The sequence below is a fragment of the Lepidochelys olivacea genome (assembly GCF_965140295.1).
Source record: "Lepidochelys olivacea isolate rLepOli2 genome assembly, chromosome: 15".
NCBI classification, from domain to species: domain Eukaryota; kingdom Metazoa; phylum Chordata; order Testudines; family Cheloniidae; genus Lepidochelys; species Lepidochelys olivacea.
In genome coordinates this window covers 16,465,682-16,480,645 of record NC_140425.1, presented here as the reverse complement: position 1 = coordinate 16,480,645, position 14,964 = coordinate 16,465,682, and the positions used below count along the sequence as shown (strand labels likewise).

At 50.9% G+C, this 14,964-nt stretch overlaps 1 pseudogene across 1 annotated transcript in view; it reads left to right on the top strand.

The window, feature by feature from the left end:
* The first annotated feature begins 3,833 nt into the window (after nt 1-3,833).
* Nucleotides 3,834-14,964, top strand: part of LOC311531434 — a 29,109-nt pseudogene continuing 17,978 nt past the window's right edge. The window contains exons 1-2 of the transcript XR_014714587.1: nt 3,834-4,270; nt 14,206-14,354. The product of XR_014714587.1 is annotated as an uncharacterized misc_RNA (transcript). The remainder of the gene's footprint in view (nt 4,271-14,205; nt 14,355-14,964) is intronic.

Genomic DNA, 14,964 nt, shown 5'->3' with positions numbered 1-14,964 from the left:
GCTGGTCCCCAAACCTTGGTGGTGCAGCTATCCTTGTTCTGCTAGGGTTTAATAGCAGCAGGAAGGCCCTGAACTACAGGCCAGTCAGCCTCACTGCAGTCCCTGGAAAAATCATGGAGCAGGTCCTCAAGGAATCAATTCTGAAGCACTTAGAGGAGAGGAAAGTGATCAGGAACAGTCAGCATGGATTCACCAAGGGGCAAGTCATGCCCGACTAACCTAATTGCCTTCTATGACGAGATAACTGGCTCTGTGGATGAGGGGAAAGCAGTGGACGTGTTATTCCTTGACTTTAGCAAAGCTTTTGACATTGTCTCCCACAGTATTCTTGCCAGCAAGTTAAAGAAGTATGGGCTGGATGAATGGACTGTAAGGTGGATAGAAAGCTGGCTAGATTGTTGGGCTCATCGGGAAGTGATCAATGGCTCCATGTCTAGTTGGCAGCCGGTATCAAGTGGAGTGCCCCAAGGGTCGCTCCTGGGGCCAGTTTTGTTCAATATCTTCATTAATGATCTGGAGGATGGCATGGATTGCACCCTCAGCAAGTTTGCAGATGACACTAAACTGGGAGGAGAGGTAAATACGCTGGAGGGTAGGGATAGTATACAGAGGGACCTAGATAAATTAGAGGATTGGGCCAAAAGAAATCTGATGAGGTTCAACAAGGACAAGTGCAGAGTCCTGCACTTAGGACAGAAGAATCCCATGCACCGCTACAGACTAGGGCCCGAAAGGCTCGGCAGCAGTTCTGCAGAAAAGGACCTAGGGGTTACAGTGGACGAGAAGCTGGATATGAGTCAACAGTGTGTCCTTGTTGCCAAGAAGGCCAATGGCATTTGGGGCTGTATAAGTAGGGACACTGCCAGCAGATCGAGGGATGTGATCGTTCCCCTCTATTCAACATTGGTGAGGCCTCATCTGGAGTACTGTGTCCAATTTTGGGCCCCACACTACAAGGAGGATGTGAAAAAATTGGAAACCGTCCAGTGGAGGGTAACAAAAATGATGAGGGGACTGGAACACAGGATTTATGAGGAGAGGGTGAGGGAACTGGGATTGTTTAGTCTGCAGAAGAGAAGAATGACGGGGGATTTGGTAGCTGCTTTCAACTACCTGAAAGGGGGTTCCAAAGAGGATGGATCTAGACTGTTCTCAGTGGGAGCAGATGACAGAACAAGGAGTAATGGTCTCAAGTTGCAGTGGGGGAGGTTTAGGTTGGATATTAGGAAAAACTTTTTCACTAGGAGAGTGGTGAAGCACTGGAATGCGTTACCCAGGGGGTGGTGGAATCTCCTTCCTTAGAAGTTTCTAAGATCAGGCTTGAAAAAGCCCTGGCTGGGATGATTTAGTTGGGGATTGGTCCTGCTTTGAGCAGGGGCCCAGGGGTTGGACTAGATCTCCTGAGGTCCCTTCCAACCCTGATATGCTTCTATGATTCTATTACTCAACCCCAAGGCTTACAGTTAGGAAACCATGTAAGGGTCTGAGAACTGAAACTGTTGCCCTCTGACGAGCAGGGCAGGTTGGGAGGAACATACAGGCCCAGACTAAATCCATCCCCACTGCAACACACAAGACCCTGTAAGTAACTTCTTGCTGCTTCTTAATGCCCCTGGGGCAGGCTCTGCCCCTTGCGCAGAGCGTTTCTCAACCATGAATGGCCCTTGACTGCTTCTCTGACTGTCCCATCAAAGGGGAAAGGCCCCCAGTTCATGCTCAAGGGAGCCAGCCATCTCCTGGCCTATACCCTCACTCCTCCTCCTTGTGCTTCCTAGCAAGAAGGCAAGAGCCGCACTGAAAAGCTCCTGTCATTGACCTAGATGGACCTCTCTTTCTCATCTTAACACAATACTCTGTCTGAGATGGTCTGAAACATGTGTCCAGGGCATGGGTATTGCTGCATGCCATGAAACCTGGCCTGCAGTACTGAAAAGAAGGCGTCATTCGTCCACTGCCCAGCACAGTAACCTCAGCACCATAGTCATGGCTCCGATTAGAAGAGTGGCTTCTAGACTCCTAATCGGCATTCAGCACCTGTTAGAACAGGAACAGTCCTGCTCCTCATCGTTTAGCAAGCCTGCTTCCCCTCTCCTGTCTGTCAGGTGGGAGTCAGCCAGTAGAGTTGTAGGGCCAAATTCTGCCACGGGGCAAGCAAGCTGAACTCTACTGACATGAGTAGAACTCAGTCCCTTGACACCAGGACTGTATTTGGTTCAGTGCGTTTAGAAGAAACGGGTTGTGCTCCTGAAAAGGGATGTGTGTTATAATACTCTGTTGCCGATCTGGAGTCCCTCTCAGGTGTAGGGCTGGAAATGCTTTACAAACAGCAATTAAACCTCCCAATACCCTGCCAGGTGAGTGAGTGCTAGACCCATTCTGCAGGTGAGCGTGCTGAGGCAGAGACACGCTCAGGGCCAGGGCCACGTCCACAGCAAGAGCAAAGCAGAGATTAGAACTGACATCTCCTGACTTCCAGTCTATTACTTTAGCCTCTAAACAACTGTGTCTCCTGTCAGCCACCATTTTACTGGTAAGAGATTTCTGTGCAGTTGGACTTGTTGATCTCTCATTTGTTTGCATCGCTGCTCTCTACAGGATGGAATAATTCAGACCTTCCTATTCGCTGCCTTCCAGGATACAGTCCTCCATTCTGTAGGTATGGCCAGCCATTCCTTGTTCCTAGATCTATAACTTTGCATTTGGCTGTATTAAAACACATTTTATCTGAAGGGGGCTGGCTTCCCAAATGACCCAGATTGCTTTGTATAACTGCCTGGCCTCATTTCTTACCACTCTGGTAATGTGTATCCTCCACACATTTTATCAGCAGTGATTTTATATTTACTTCCAGGTCATTGATGAAAATGTTGAATAGTGGTGGGCCTAGTACCAATCCCTGGGGAACTGCATTAGAAACACCCCCATTCAATGATGATTCCCCATGGACAGCTACTTTTTGAGACTGGTTCTTAATCCATTGACTGGGTGGTTGATATTGCATAGTAGTAATTTTGTAATCAGAATAGCATGCAGTATTAAATCAAACACCTTACAAAAGTGTATATTACATCTGTGCAGTTACCTTTATCACCCACAGTTGTTATCTCTTGGGTAAGTCCTATTTTCCATAAAACCACGTAAGCAAACTGGCCCAAACAGTCAAGCTTGGGTGTCAAACAATGGGCTCCTAGCTCCATATTTAGGCGCCTAAATGAAAGCGGCTTGATTTTCCGAAGTGCACAGCCCTCCAAATCCAAGTGAAGCCAAGGACGGGTGCAAATGCTCAACACCTGGGACCATGGGACCACTTTACTCATGGACCTATGGATTCAGGAGCTTATTATTTTAGGCACCTAGCTTTGAAAGGTTGGGCCAAAGTTGTTTATTCTCATGTGACCTCTACCCTTAACACACTGCACCAGTGTAGACGCTTCCTACAGTGTGGGGAGAGGTTCCCCCCCCGGATGTAGGAAATCCACCTCCCCCAGAGGCAGTGACTAGATGGAGGGAAGAACTCTCCTGTTGATCAAGTGCTGGCTACACCAGGTATTCAGTCAGCTTAACGCTGTGGATTTTTCACTCGCCCAGCCATGGAGCTGGGTTGACCTGTTTTCGTGCAGACCAGGCCTTAGCCCCTGAAGGGCTTCTTGCCTTTTTTTCTGGTAATTCCTTTGCTCCCCGGTTCAGAGGCCGTTAGTCAGAGGTGAGCTCCTGCCAAGGCAGATCTGTGCAAGGCTCGGGGCATGCTGGCTTTAAGACCCAGGAGCATCCTTCGCCCTGGGCTTGTGGAAGGTGGGGGAGAAAGTAGGTGGAACCGAGAGAAAGTCCCCCCCCGCCCAGGGTCCGGCCAATGGCCCGGGGCCGCCCCCGGGGGATCTCGTGGCTCCTATAAAGCACAGTCCACGCGGAGCCGGGCGCGTCTGCCCCACGTTTGTGTCCGGGCTGAGAGCCGCTGTCCCGCGCGGAGGCGGGGTCGCTGCCAGCGGGCCGAGCCGGGCCGGGCCAGTGGGGCATGGGGCCAGCATGCGGCGGCTGGCGGCCGTCGCCGCCCCAGCGCTGGGAGGCGAGCTGGCTCCGGGGCAGCGCTAAGCCGGCAGCGAGCATGGGGGTCCCGGGCCGCTGGCGGCTCTGCTGGGGCCGGCTCCTGGCGGCCGGGCACCTGCCAGGGGCCGAGGCGGGCTGCGGCCGGCGGGGGAGCGCCCCCTGTTGCCCCGGGCGGAACAACGCCTGCCCCGGCCTCAGCGGGCCCCGGGCCCCCTGCTACTGCGACGCCTACTGAGAGAAGGCGGGCGACTGCCGCGGGGATTACCCCGGCGAGCGGGTGAGGGCCGGGCCGGGCCCCGCCGCTGCACAAGCGGGCTGGCTTTGCCGAACCGCTGCATCCGGAGTGACTCCGGAGTGACTCCGCCGGAGCCGGGGCTGGGAAGTGGGGCGAACAGCCCCGCGTTGCTGAGCTGCGAGGCCGGTGCCTGGAAGGGGCTGGTTCGGGCTCAGCCGGGCTGGGTTGCCAGCCCCGTTAGCAGCCCGGTGCATGGAGGGGGGGGGGAGTGAAGGAAGCCGGTTTTTCAATGGGGCTTCTCCGCACGGTTTTTTGTTTGTTTGTTTGTTTGTTTTGTGCCAGCTGTTTCCGCCGGGCTTCTGCTTCCCGCAGCCAGATGCAGCTGCCGGCTGAAGCCAGTAGCTCCGCTCCCACTGGGGCCGGCTGCGCCCCGGTTCTGCGCTGGGCTTTTCCTCTCTCCTTCGGGCCTAGGGCCGTCGGGGGGTCCCCTGGCAGCGGCTGGGTGGCTGCGGGGACCCCCCCCCACGGCAGAGGCGAGCCTGACCGTGTCTTTTGGGCTCCGCGGAGGAGAACCGACGGGGACGCTAGTAGGTGTGAACACGGGGGTCCCGCTTTCCGAGTGAAGGCCTGCCCCTGCGCCCCGACGGGGACAGCCCGGCCCTGGGCGCTGGCGGGCGGTGTGGTGTGGCTAAAGGCCAGGAGGCTTTTCAGGTGAGCAATCTGCCTGTCAGGAAAGGCAAGGGAGGATTGCAAGGCCTGGGTCCTGTTGGGGTGACCGGCTGGGAGAGCCATTCCCGGCACATACAGCGGTGCTCTCCCAGGCCGCATCCGGACTTCACTGGTTCTGGTTTCATCACCGTGGGGTCACTAGACTCTCCTTGCACCAGCTGCTCTCTGCCTTGGGCTGTGTGGCTTCCTTCATCATGGGATTTCTTCCACTGAAGAATCTGGTGCTGGCACCAGTTGAAGACCCAACGTTGGACTAGATGGGCCACTGGTTTGATCCACTCCGGATAGTGTGTTTAAAGCAGAATTAATCTGTTCAGTATTCATTTTTAAACTGAACTATTAAAAGAATCCAGTTTTAAAATGGAAAAAGTGGAAATGTATTTATAGCCTGAATCTTCTCTCCATACTCCTCAAAATACACCTTACTCTGCTCATGCTCCTGTTGATTCCAGTCGCATTAGTGGTGCAAGGTAGGACTTGTTGCTGTGTGTGTGTAGATGTAAATAGTTACTGTGTAGCAGCATGAGTAAAGGAATGGGAACTTCACCGGTACTAGTTGTTCTTATACCATGTGCGGCTCTTTTGCGTTTGTTTCGCACATCTCCCCAAGAGTAACCTCCTCTCCCTTAGGTGATGTCTCACTCTGTGTGTGTTTTCCCTTGAATTTTAAACCTTGTAATCAAGAGCTTTAAAAACTCTGAAATTCTCCTCAGGTTCTTTTTGCATGTCCTGCTGGTGTTCACTGTATTGCGTTCTGTGAATCCCGCAGGACATGGATTGCAGTCGTTCAGGTTTCAGAGTAGCAGCTGTGTTAGTCTGTATTCGCAAAAAGAAAAGGAGGACTTGTGGCACCTTAGAGACTAACCAATTTATTTGAGCATCAGCTTTCGTGAGCTACAGCTCACTTCATTCTAGTTGTATAAAATGCAATCCTATGGTCAAAGGGCCTCTAATAAAACTGTATTCGCTGTTATCTAGCACAATAAGCTATTTACAGTCAGTGTGTTGTATCTAACTCTGTATAGTAAATATTAAGCCAAAATATTTGCCATGAAGAATGTACAGTCTGTGAAGTGGATGGGTACTAATCAGAGCCTTGGACCTTAGTAGCATTAAATTGTGTGACCTTCTGTCACTTGTAGTCATGCTGGTAACGGGGCTTCACTGCAAGCTAGTTACAGTGACCTCTCCGCTTATGGATGTTTGTAAGGCTCAAAGTTTGCAAAGCGCTCTGAGATCTCTCGATGGACGGTGGTGGCGTAGGGCAAAGTAGTATTACTGAGGGTATGTCTACACTACGGAATAAGGTCGAATTTATAGAAGTTGTTTTTTTAGAAATTGGTTTTATATATTCGAGTGTGTGTGTCCCCACAGAAAATGCTCTAAGTGCATTAACTCGGCGGAGCGCTTCCACAGTACCGAGCCAAGCGTTGACTTCCGGAGCGTTGCACTGTGGGTAGCTATCCCACAGTTCCCGCAGTCTCCGCTGCCCATTGGAATTCTGGGTTGAGATCCCAATGCCTGATGGGGCTAAAACATTGTCGCGGGTGGTTCTGGGTACATGTCGTCAGGCCCCCGTTCCCTCCCTCCCTCCGTGAAAGCAAGGGCAGACAATCGTTTTGCGCCTTTTTTCCTGAGTTACCTGTGCAGACGCCATACCACGGCAAGCATGGAGCCCGCTCAGCTCACTGTCACCGTACGTCTCCTGGGTGCTGGCAAACACGGTACTGCATTGCTACACAGCAGCAGCAACCCCTTTCTTTGTGGCAGCAGATGGTACAGTAGGACTAGTAGCCGTCATCGTCATGTCCGAGGTGCTCCTGGTCGCCTCTGTGAGGTCGATCAGGAGTGCCTGGGCAGACATGGGCACAGGGGACTAAATTTGGAGTGACTTGAGCAGGTCATTCTCTTTAGTCCTGCAGTCAGTCCTATTGAACCATCTTATGGTGAGCAGGCAGGCGATACGGACTGATAGCAGTCCTCTTGTACCATCTTCTGCCGAGCAGCCATGAGATGTGGATGGCATGCAGTCCTTCTGCACCGTCTGCTGCCAGCCAAAGATGTAAAAGATAGATGGAGTGGATCAAAACAAGAAATAGACCAGATTTGTTTTGTACTCATTTGCAACCCCCGCCCCCCGTCTAGGGGACTCATTCCTCTTGGTCACACTGCAGTCACTCCCAGAGAAGGTGCAGCAAGGTAAATCTAGCCATGTATCAATCAGAGGTCAGACCAACCTGCTTGTTTCAATAAGAACAATAACTTAGGTGCACCATTTCTTATTGGAACCCTCCGTGAAGTCCTGCCTGAAATACTCCTTGATGTAAAGCCACCCCCTTTGTTGATTTTAACTCCCTGTAAGCCGTGTCGTCAGTCGCCCCTCCCTGCGTCAGAGCAATGGCAGACAATCGTGCATCTGAGTTGAGAGTACTGTCCAGAGCAGTCACAATGGAGCACTCTGGGATAGCTCCCGGAGGCCAATACCGTCGAATTGTGTCCACAGTACCCCAAATTCGACCCGGCAAGGCCGATTTAAGCGCTAATCCACTTGTCAGGGGTGGAGTAAGGAAATCGATTTTAAGAGCCCTTTAAGTCGAAATAAAGGGCTTCATCGTGTGGACGGGTGCAGGTTTACATTGATTTAACGCTGCTAAATTCGACCTGAAGTCCTAGTGTAGACCAGGGCTGAGAAGGAGTCTAGGAAAAAAAAACAAAACCCCACCTGGAATACAGGGCAGGAACAAAGTCTGTGGGCCTTATTTTTAATTGGGTTTCATTGTCCCCATCCTGGGTGGGGAGGGTAGGCAGCGTTCAGCTGGAGGCACTGGGCCAGCCACCTTTGCAATGCCTCCGCCAGAGGGCAGGTGCTCAGAACCCCATCTGCTGCTCCAGCAAAGGGAAGCCAAAGTCAGGGAACACCAAACAGTGGAATAACCCAGTGTAAAAGATAAGCGCCTTGCCCCATGACAGCCCATAATCGAACGCAGTGTGTGTACGCCAACGGGCTTCATGACTCCTCCATTGTCTCCTGTTAGGCCCTTTGCTGCCAGCAGGGTGGCAGTTCTCAATGGCCACCCATTCCAGTGAACAGAAGGGAAGCCCAGGATTGGCACATTCATGAGATGCACCTGGTATGGCAGGTGCATGGTGGGTTTTACTGTGTAGAGCATGTGAGATCCATGCCTCAGAACAACTTTTCTGCGCACTGAGAGTGACTGTAGCTGGAACTGGCCTTGGTGTAATGAAATATATCGGGACTTGGAGACTGCCCTCTATCCCAGCTCACGCTAAGCAGGTCCCACTCGTGTCTCTGGGGCTGGGGTTCTCTTCCCTGTGGGCAGAGTGAGAGGCACTCCTTGATGGTTCTGGCTGCATTTGATGGCACTGTTCTGTTGGCCTGAGGACAGATGGACTCTGAGCACAGATGACCATGTTGCACAGTGTCCAGGAGGCTCAAGAGAAGGATTTGGGGGCGGGGGAGAGAATGTCTCAGGCCCATTACCCCAGTATGAAGGCTGCCAAGATCGTGGTTAAACAACAAAGCCCTGTATACCAGGCACCAGAGCCTTTAGCCCTAAACCTGTTTAATACGTGCTGGTATAGCTGGGGGTGTGACCTGCTGCCCTTTCTCATGTAAGTAGCGCCCCCGTTGGTTTGCTCGGAGGAGTAAGGGCAGCAGGACCCAGCCCCAGGCAGCTGGTCGCCTGGGCGTTCGCTCTGTCCTTGCAGATGTGCTTGAGGAAGAGCGACCCTCTGATTCTCTCTCACGCTGGTGTAAACCAGGACTACTTCTCCATCAGAGTCAAAGGCATCACACTGGCATGAGAGCAGAGTGGAGATCAATGAGACTGTGAGGAAAAGAGAGGAGGAAAGAGAATGAATGGATGGGGGTGCGGGAACGTGGTGGTTGTTGAATTAAGCACAGTGGGATCTGAAACTGAACTGCAGGGCAAGGCTTTTGGTAGGGCTTTGAGAAGATCTATCTGGTGCTGAAGTTCAAGCTATTTTCTCTTGTCGGAGACTTCACAACAATAGCCTTCCTTTCTCTGTGACTTTTTCAATGGCTGAACTGGCCAGTGGCTTCTTGATATTGTAACCAAAGAGCAGGAGAGACTTAATTTTGGGGTTTGTTTTTCCCCAAGTCCTGGACGGAGCAGAGAAGCCTGCGCCTGCCAGCCGCTCTCTTTGGTGATAGGTGCTAACACTCCTGCCCCAGCATAGATGCATCTGTGCGTGTAACACGTATGAGGAGCGTGCACGCACGTTGTAGTGGTGGGGTACCTGAGTCTGTGTAAAGCGTTCGCACAATCTGCACTGTGTGTTCTCCTCCCCTTGCCCCGGGGAGATGGGAAGTGCTATTATCTCCAGGTTACAGAGGCACATAGGGTAAAACTTTCAGAAGTGACTGAGTGACCTACGAGCCTAAATCACTTTTGAAAATTGGACTTAGTAATTGAGGTGCTTTTGAAAATGTGACCCCGAGAGATGAAGTGACTTGCCCAGGGTCACACTGCAAGTCTGTGGCAGAATCCTCCATGTCTCCAGAGTCCCTGGCTAGCAGCCCAGCCACTGGACCATCCTGCCTGTCATCCGAATGATGGAGATGAGACCACATCATCTTAAAAACCCAGCAGTTCTGTAATGCAGCCAGAGCCTTCAAACAGCAGTGCCCGGGACTGGTGGGAGACAGCACCACACTGCAGAAGAGTCCCTTGTTTCATTTTCCACTCCCACTCTCAAACAGCTCCGTCTGCAATCCAGCTAATGGGGAAGGGCAATCCATTCCCGTGTGGAGAACGTGTATCACTCCACAGATTCCTGCGATAATATGAACTGTGTCCTACCTTCCTGTGTGTGTCCCATACAGGAATGCAGCCCTGGGCCTGATTTCACATACCTGAGCATGCAGACTGTCTGACTGCATAGCTACAAGGACCAAGTGAGCCGTATGCTCGGGGTTGCATGTCTTGTGAGCAGCCTGGCTGTGAGAAGAGTGGGATTAACGCCCAGTGTGTGTGGCTTAAGGGAAGGAACGGGAGCTAATGAGGTGCATTAAAACTGGAATGTCAGCGCAGCCTTCCAGGCTTAACGCGGAATCTGCTGGTTTTCCTTGGTCTGAATGAGACTCTTATAAAGCCAAATAATAGCCTCAAATGCACCTTGGGCATGGCTGCCTATTTAAAAAATCCAGCTCTTTCTAGATGGTGCTGAGGTAACAAGAGGCGTTTGTGTCTCAGTGGCTTGCACAGGGGCTGTGGTGGTGTCGTCTCATGTGTGTAAGGGCTCTGCTGTTTTAGGTCATTTGAGGCTTTGTCGTGGGGTGTGTGGGGGTGTGTGTTGGGATCTGGGCCGTTTGGAGCTCTGTTGTGGGTGTCAAGGCCTTGCTAGCTGCCAGGTTCACTCCCGGTGGTGTTTGCTGAAGGGCAGTTGGATGAGGAAGCTGGGTGTGGCTGGGGCACAAGGCTCTCCTTGCATTGGTGTTCATGCAGGAGAACTCCACTGGCTTCAGGAGAATCCATTTGTCTTGACATCTGTGTGTTTAAGAGGAAAATTGTGACAGACTGGGGGAGGGTGCACGCTGCACGGAGAACAAACTAACTGAGCGGGTGTGGAGGGTAGGAAAAACTCCAATAGGCCTTGTGGAGGGACATGCATGTCACCGCTCGTCGTCCAGGGATTTGGTGATGCGAGATCCTGTGACCGCCACAGCCAGCAACTCCTGAGATCTTTCCAGCCTTGCTGAGCCAGCGAAGTGAAGAGCCAGTGTGGTTAGCGGGTGGCCTGTGGGTGCTCCTTGTCTAGCCGAGTCCTTGCTGGAGGAAGTCAGGACACACCTTAGCCACTGCTGTAGTGTTCTCCCCTTGCAGTGGCCCATCTAGCGATGCTCCCATCGTAGTGACGCAGAGAGAGAGATACACACAGGGAAGAGGCTGTAAAAGAGAAACGAGGAAAAAACGGAAAGAGAGCAAGAGGGAGGAATCGAAAAGGGGCCGTCTGGGGAAAGCATTTTCTTGATGTTTGCTAAATCACTTTGCACTTCCTCTTTATTTCTATTTCTTTCCCTTCTGCACTGAAGTTCAGTCAGTCGAACCCTTTCCTGGGAGTTTGTGCCATTCACGTGTCCAGGGTAGGGTGACCTCGGGAGAGCGAGACAGCATGTCCCGTGCAGGAGGCTGAAATGCGAAGAGCCAGGGTGCCTGGCCAGGGAGACCACTCCTAGCCTTGAAATGACAGGGCACCATCTCTGAGCCAGTTAGCCAAGGTACATGCCACAGGTTGTCACATGTGAACAAAGGCAGTTGGGAGCACTAAAATACTTTCTCATTTGCTGTGTTTCCTTTCTGGGCCGGTCAGGAGATCAGTCAGCTGGCCATAGAGTGCTGCCCTGTTCCTACAGAGCCAGGGGGCTGGGGTAGCTTGGCCCATCTACCATTGAGCCCTACAGATACCTCATGCTGTTTCCTAGCAATGTTGGGGTTTGAACATCTCTCTCCTTCCTCCTCCCCCCACCCCCGCATTTCTGTGGCTGCCTCTGGTCTTCCTGCTTTGGGCCAGAAAACCCATGACTCTGAGAATCTTGATCAGAACCATGAAGTCCTGGAAATCTTACAAGAAAGCCTTTTGTCAGGACACTTTCAGTTTTGTTTTCCAGACTACAAAGATTGGGAGAAGCACCAAACTTCTCGGTGTTTATCTGAAGTGAACAGGAACATGGGACTCGCCAGATCGGAGCAGACCAGTGACCCACCCGGTCCAGTATCCTGTCACTGACTAGCCAGCACCAGCTGCCTCAGAAGAAGGTGCCAGCAGCCTTGCAGAAGGCAGGGGTGGAATAACCTGTCAGTGCGGTTCACACATTTTGGTCTTGTTTTTATCCGGTCTAATATGAAGCCAGGCACTTGGAGGATCTTGACCAGCACAAGTTTACTCCATCCAGCAAGTCGTCGTCATCTGTGAACTGCTGTCGTGTTTTGGGTGCTGTGTCCCAGATTGGCTAACCTGCACAGTGGTAGCCTGCAGCCATGGGGGATTGTGTTCCTACATCCAGAACAGCTCCATCCAGGTTCTTTGGCCTGTTCCTCCTTTCTTTATTCCTCATCTCTTTAGCGGTTCCAGACTTCATTTGGGTAGGACAGTTCCCGCATGAAACTGTAACTTCTTCTTTGCCAAACCAAGGCAGCTGCTTGCTTGCTGGGGCCTTTCGGTGCTCGGAATGCTTGCTGTTTGGTCCCTGTGAGTGACCTTTCCTCAAATGACAGCAACATGTTGTTGTTGGCACAGGTCTAGAGTCCAGATGTTGAGGGTTTGGCTGCACCCATACACAGATGTTTCTTTTCCTAGCTCTCCCAGGGCCCTGGACTTTACAGAGAGGACACCACTCCTAATGCTGTGGGGATTCACAATGGATTACACAGAGTACATTGAAATCCACTAAATCGGGACCTCGTCTTTATCTTTTCGCCTTTTGACGTGCTGGATGGGTTCTTAAATAACTTTCTATATGGAGTAGCTAGTGCCCAGTTCTGCGTTTGCACGTGTAATGACTAGGAGCAATTTTTCCATCCGTGATTTTTACTTTGCTCTTTGGAATATCTATGTCTAAATGTACTGATGAATCTCCGTTCCACATTTCAAGCTGTTATCAGACAATGGGTTAAAGATCTGACCCACAAAAATGGGAAGAAAACAAAAATCTGTCTCCGAATACGCTTCAGAGCACCAGGAAGTATTCAAAAGGTTTAAAAAACAAACCGGAGAAAAGGAGGACGTTGAGTGCATGTGCAGCACATGATGTGGCCCAATTATTAAATGTAAAGATTTATGGGCAAATAGTTGTGAAAAGTCTAAAGAGTTGTATTCAAATGAAAAGTTTTATTTGGGGATTAGAGACGTATCGTTTTCTTAAATGCGGAGGTGATGTTGTGTTTTGAGTTCTGTTTTAATTCTCCAGCAAACCACATTGAATTCCATTCATCAAAGCTTTGCTCTACCGAATACTCCCCCCATCCTATCCTTCTGTCCGCCAAAATAAACCCTGATATTTACCCAGCAAAATTAATAGGTTTTTTTAACTGATTTTCGCCTGTTAATTTGTAATAAACACTGATAAATTCCAGGGAAAAATTAAATTAAATTAAAAACCGAAAACTGCCTGCCCTGTAGATCACTTCCCTCTACACTTCTAATTGAAACAGTACAGTCACCAGGTTGCCTGACCTGGGCCGCAATTGTAGCACAGACCAGTAACTCTGAGGTACAAAGCCCTACATGGTGTCAACAGGTTCTCCCCCACGGTGAGAATGAAGTTAAACTATCATGAGAAACTCGTCCGGTGTGGATCGTTTTCCTGTGTTGCACTTTTAAAAAGCTGAAGATATCGTCTTGTATGTACTTTTATGGTCCACAGCTGAGCATCTCACAAGCTTTAATGTACCTATCCTCACAATCCCCCTGTGAGGCAGGGCTGTGCTGTTCGTCTCTGCCTCCGTTCCCCATCCCTAAGTGCCTTGCCCCGGGTCACACGCAGAGCCTGTGGCGGAGCAGGGACTCGACCCTGTGTCTCCCGAGTCCTAGGCTAGTGCTCTAGCCACTGGACTATTGTTCCTCTCAAGGGAACACCTGATTTCAGCAAGAAAATCCTGATTTTTTTTTTTTTTTTTTTTTTGTTTGCTAAAACCTTCAGTTCCTTTTGGCTGGTCTGTTGAGAATTGGTCTTTAAACTAGGGCTGGGGCATGTGAGTCAGTGATTGGAGCAGGGATGTTGGAGTCAGGAGAGCTGGGTTCAAGCCCTGACTCTGCCACTGATTAGCTGTGTGACATAAGTCTTGAGTTGCTTGAGTTCTCCCCTTGCCTCAGTTTCCCCATCTGTAGAATGGGGTTAATGATACTTGGCCACTTTTTAATGTGCTTTGAGATTTGCCATACAGTGTGAGTTGTTAACAGTAACACAAATGGGCCTGATCCAAATTCAGTTGAGGAAGTCTTTGGAACGTCTCCCATTGACATGAGTGAACTTTGAATCATGCCCAGTATTTGCATTAATATCACAAATTGCAATTAACATTATCCCCTTCCCTTCTGATCTGGGTCCCTCACTTTCCCAGAGCCTGGGAGCAGGCACCAAGCAGGCCATGCTCCTAATAATTGGCTTTCTGTGCCATCTTAGCTCTGTCTCTGTGATTGAACTCCTGTGCCAGGCATTGTTTTCTAACCACCTGCATCCCCCCATCCCCACCATCTTTGCTCTTTTGACAGAGGTGGCTAGGATTTTGCCAGATTCCTTTAAAAGGGACTTTAAGGACCCCTGGGGAAGACCTCACATGCTGGTGAAGGAGAAGCAACCAAGGTAGGTGACCTGGAAGTTTTTCAGAACAGGTTAGACAAACACCTGGAAGGGATTGTCTACGTTTGCTTGGTCTAGCCTCAGCAGAGGGCCATGGACTAGCTAACCTCTCAAGGTCCCTTCCAACCCTACATTTCTGTGATTTATGTAGCAGGGCTAGGACAGCTCATCTAACCTATCTACATCCTGGACCCTGCAGACAGGCATAGATCACAGGCGTGTTCTCCTAAAGCCTTCGTTCTTCCCTTTATTCACCCTTGGGAGCACCATCCAGCTCCCTTCCATACTGGGGCGGCTGCCGTATCTGTATGCCCTTGGCATCCTCCCTGTCTGCGTCTCTTGTGCATGTTACTGGAGCAGGAGGGTCTGCCTTGCTAGACAGAGAGCTGATGTCAGCTGCAGTGATGTAATCTGATTAGTCAGAGTCAAGTCTGTTGTTCCCCATTCTCCCCTCCATCGCATTACCACTCTTTAATTAACAGCCTTGCACTTTTGGCATGATGTGTCATTTTCCCAGTAGAGAGGAGTCTCGTAACATATTGGGGCTGGTCATCTTGGCTTCCTGGGGCTTTCCTCTCTGCCACCAGCCCCGGCCCTATATAATGGAGCTTGG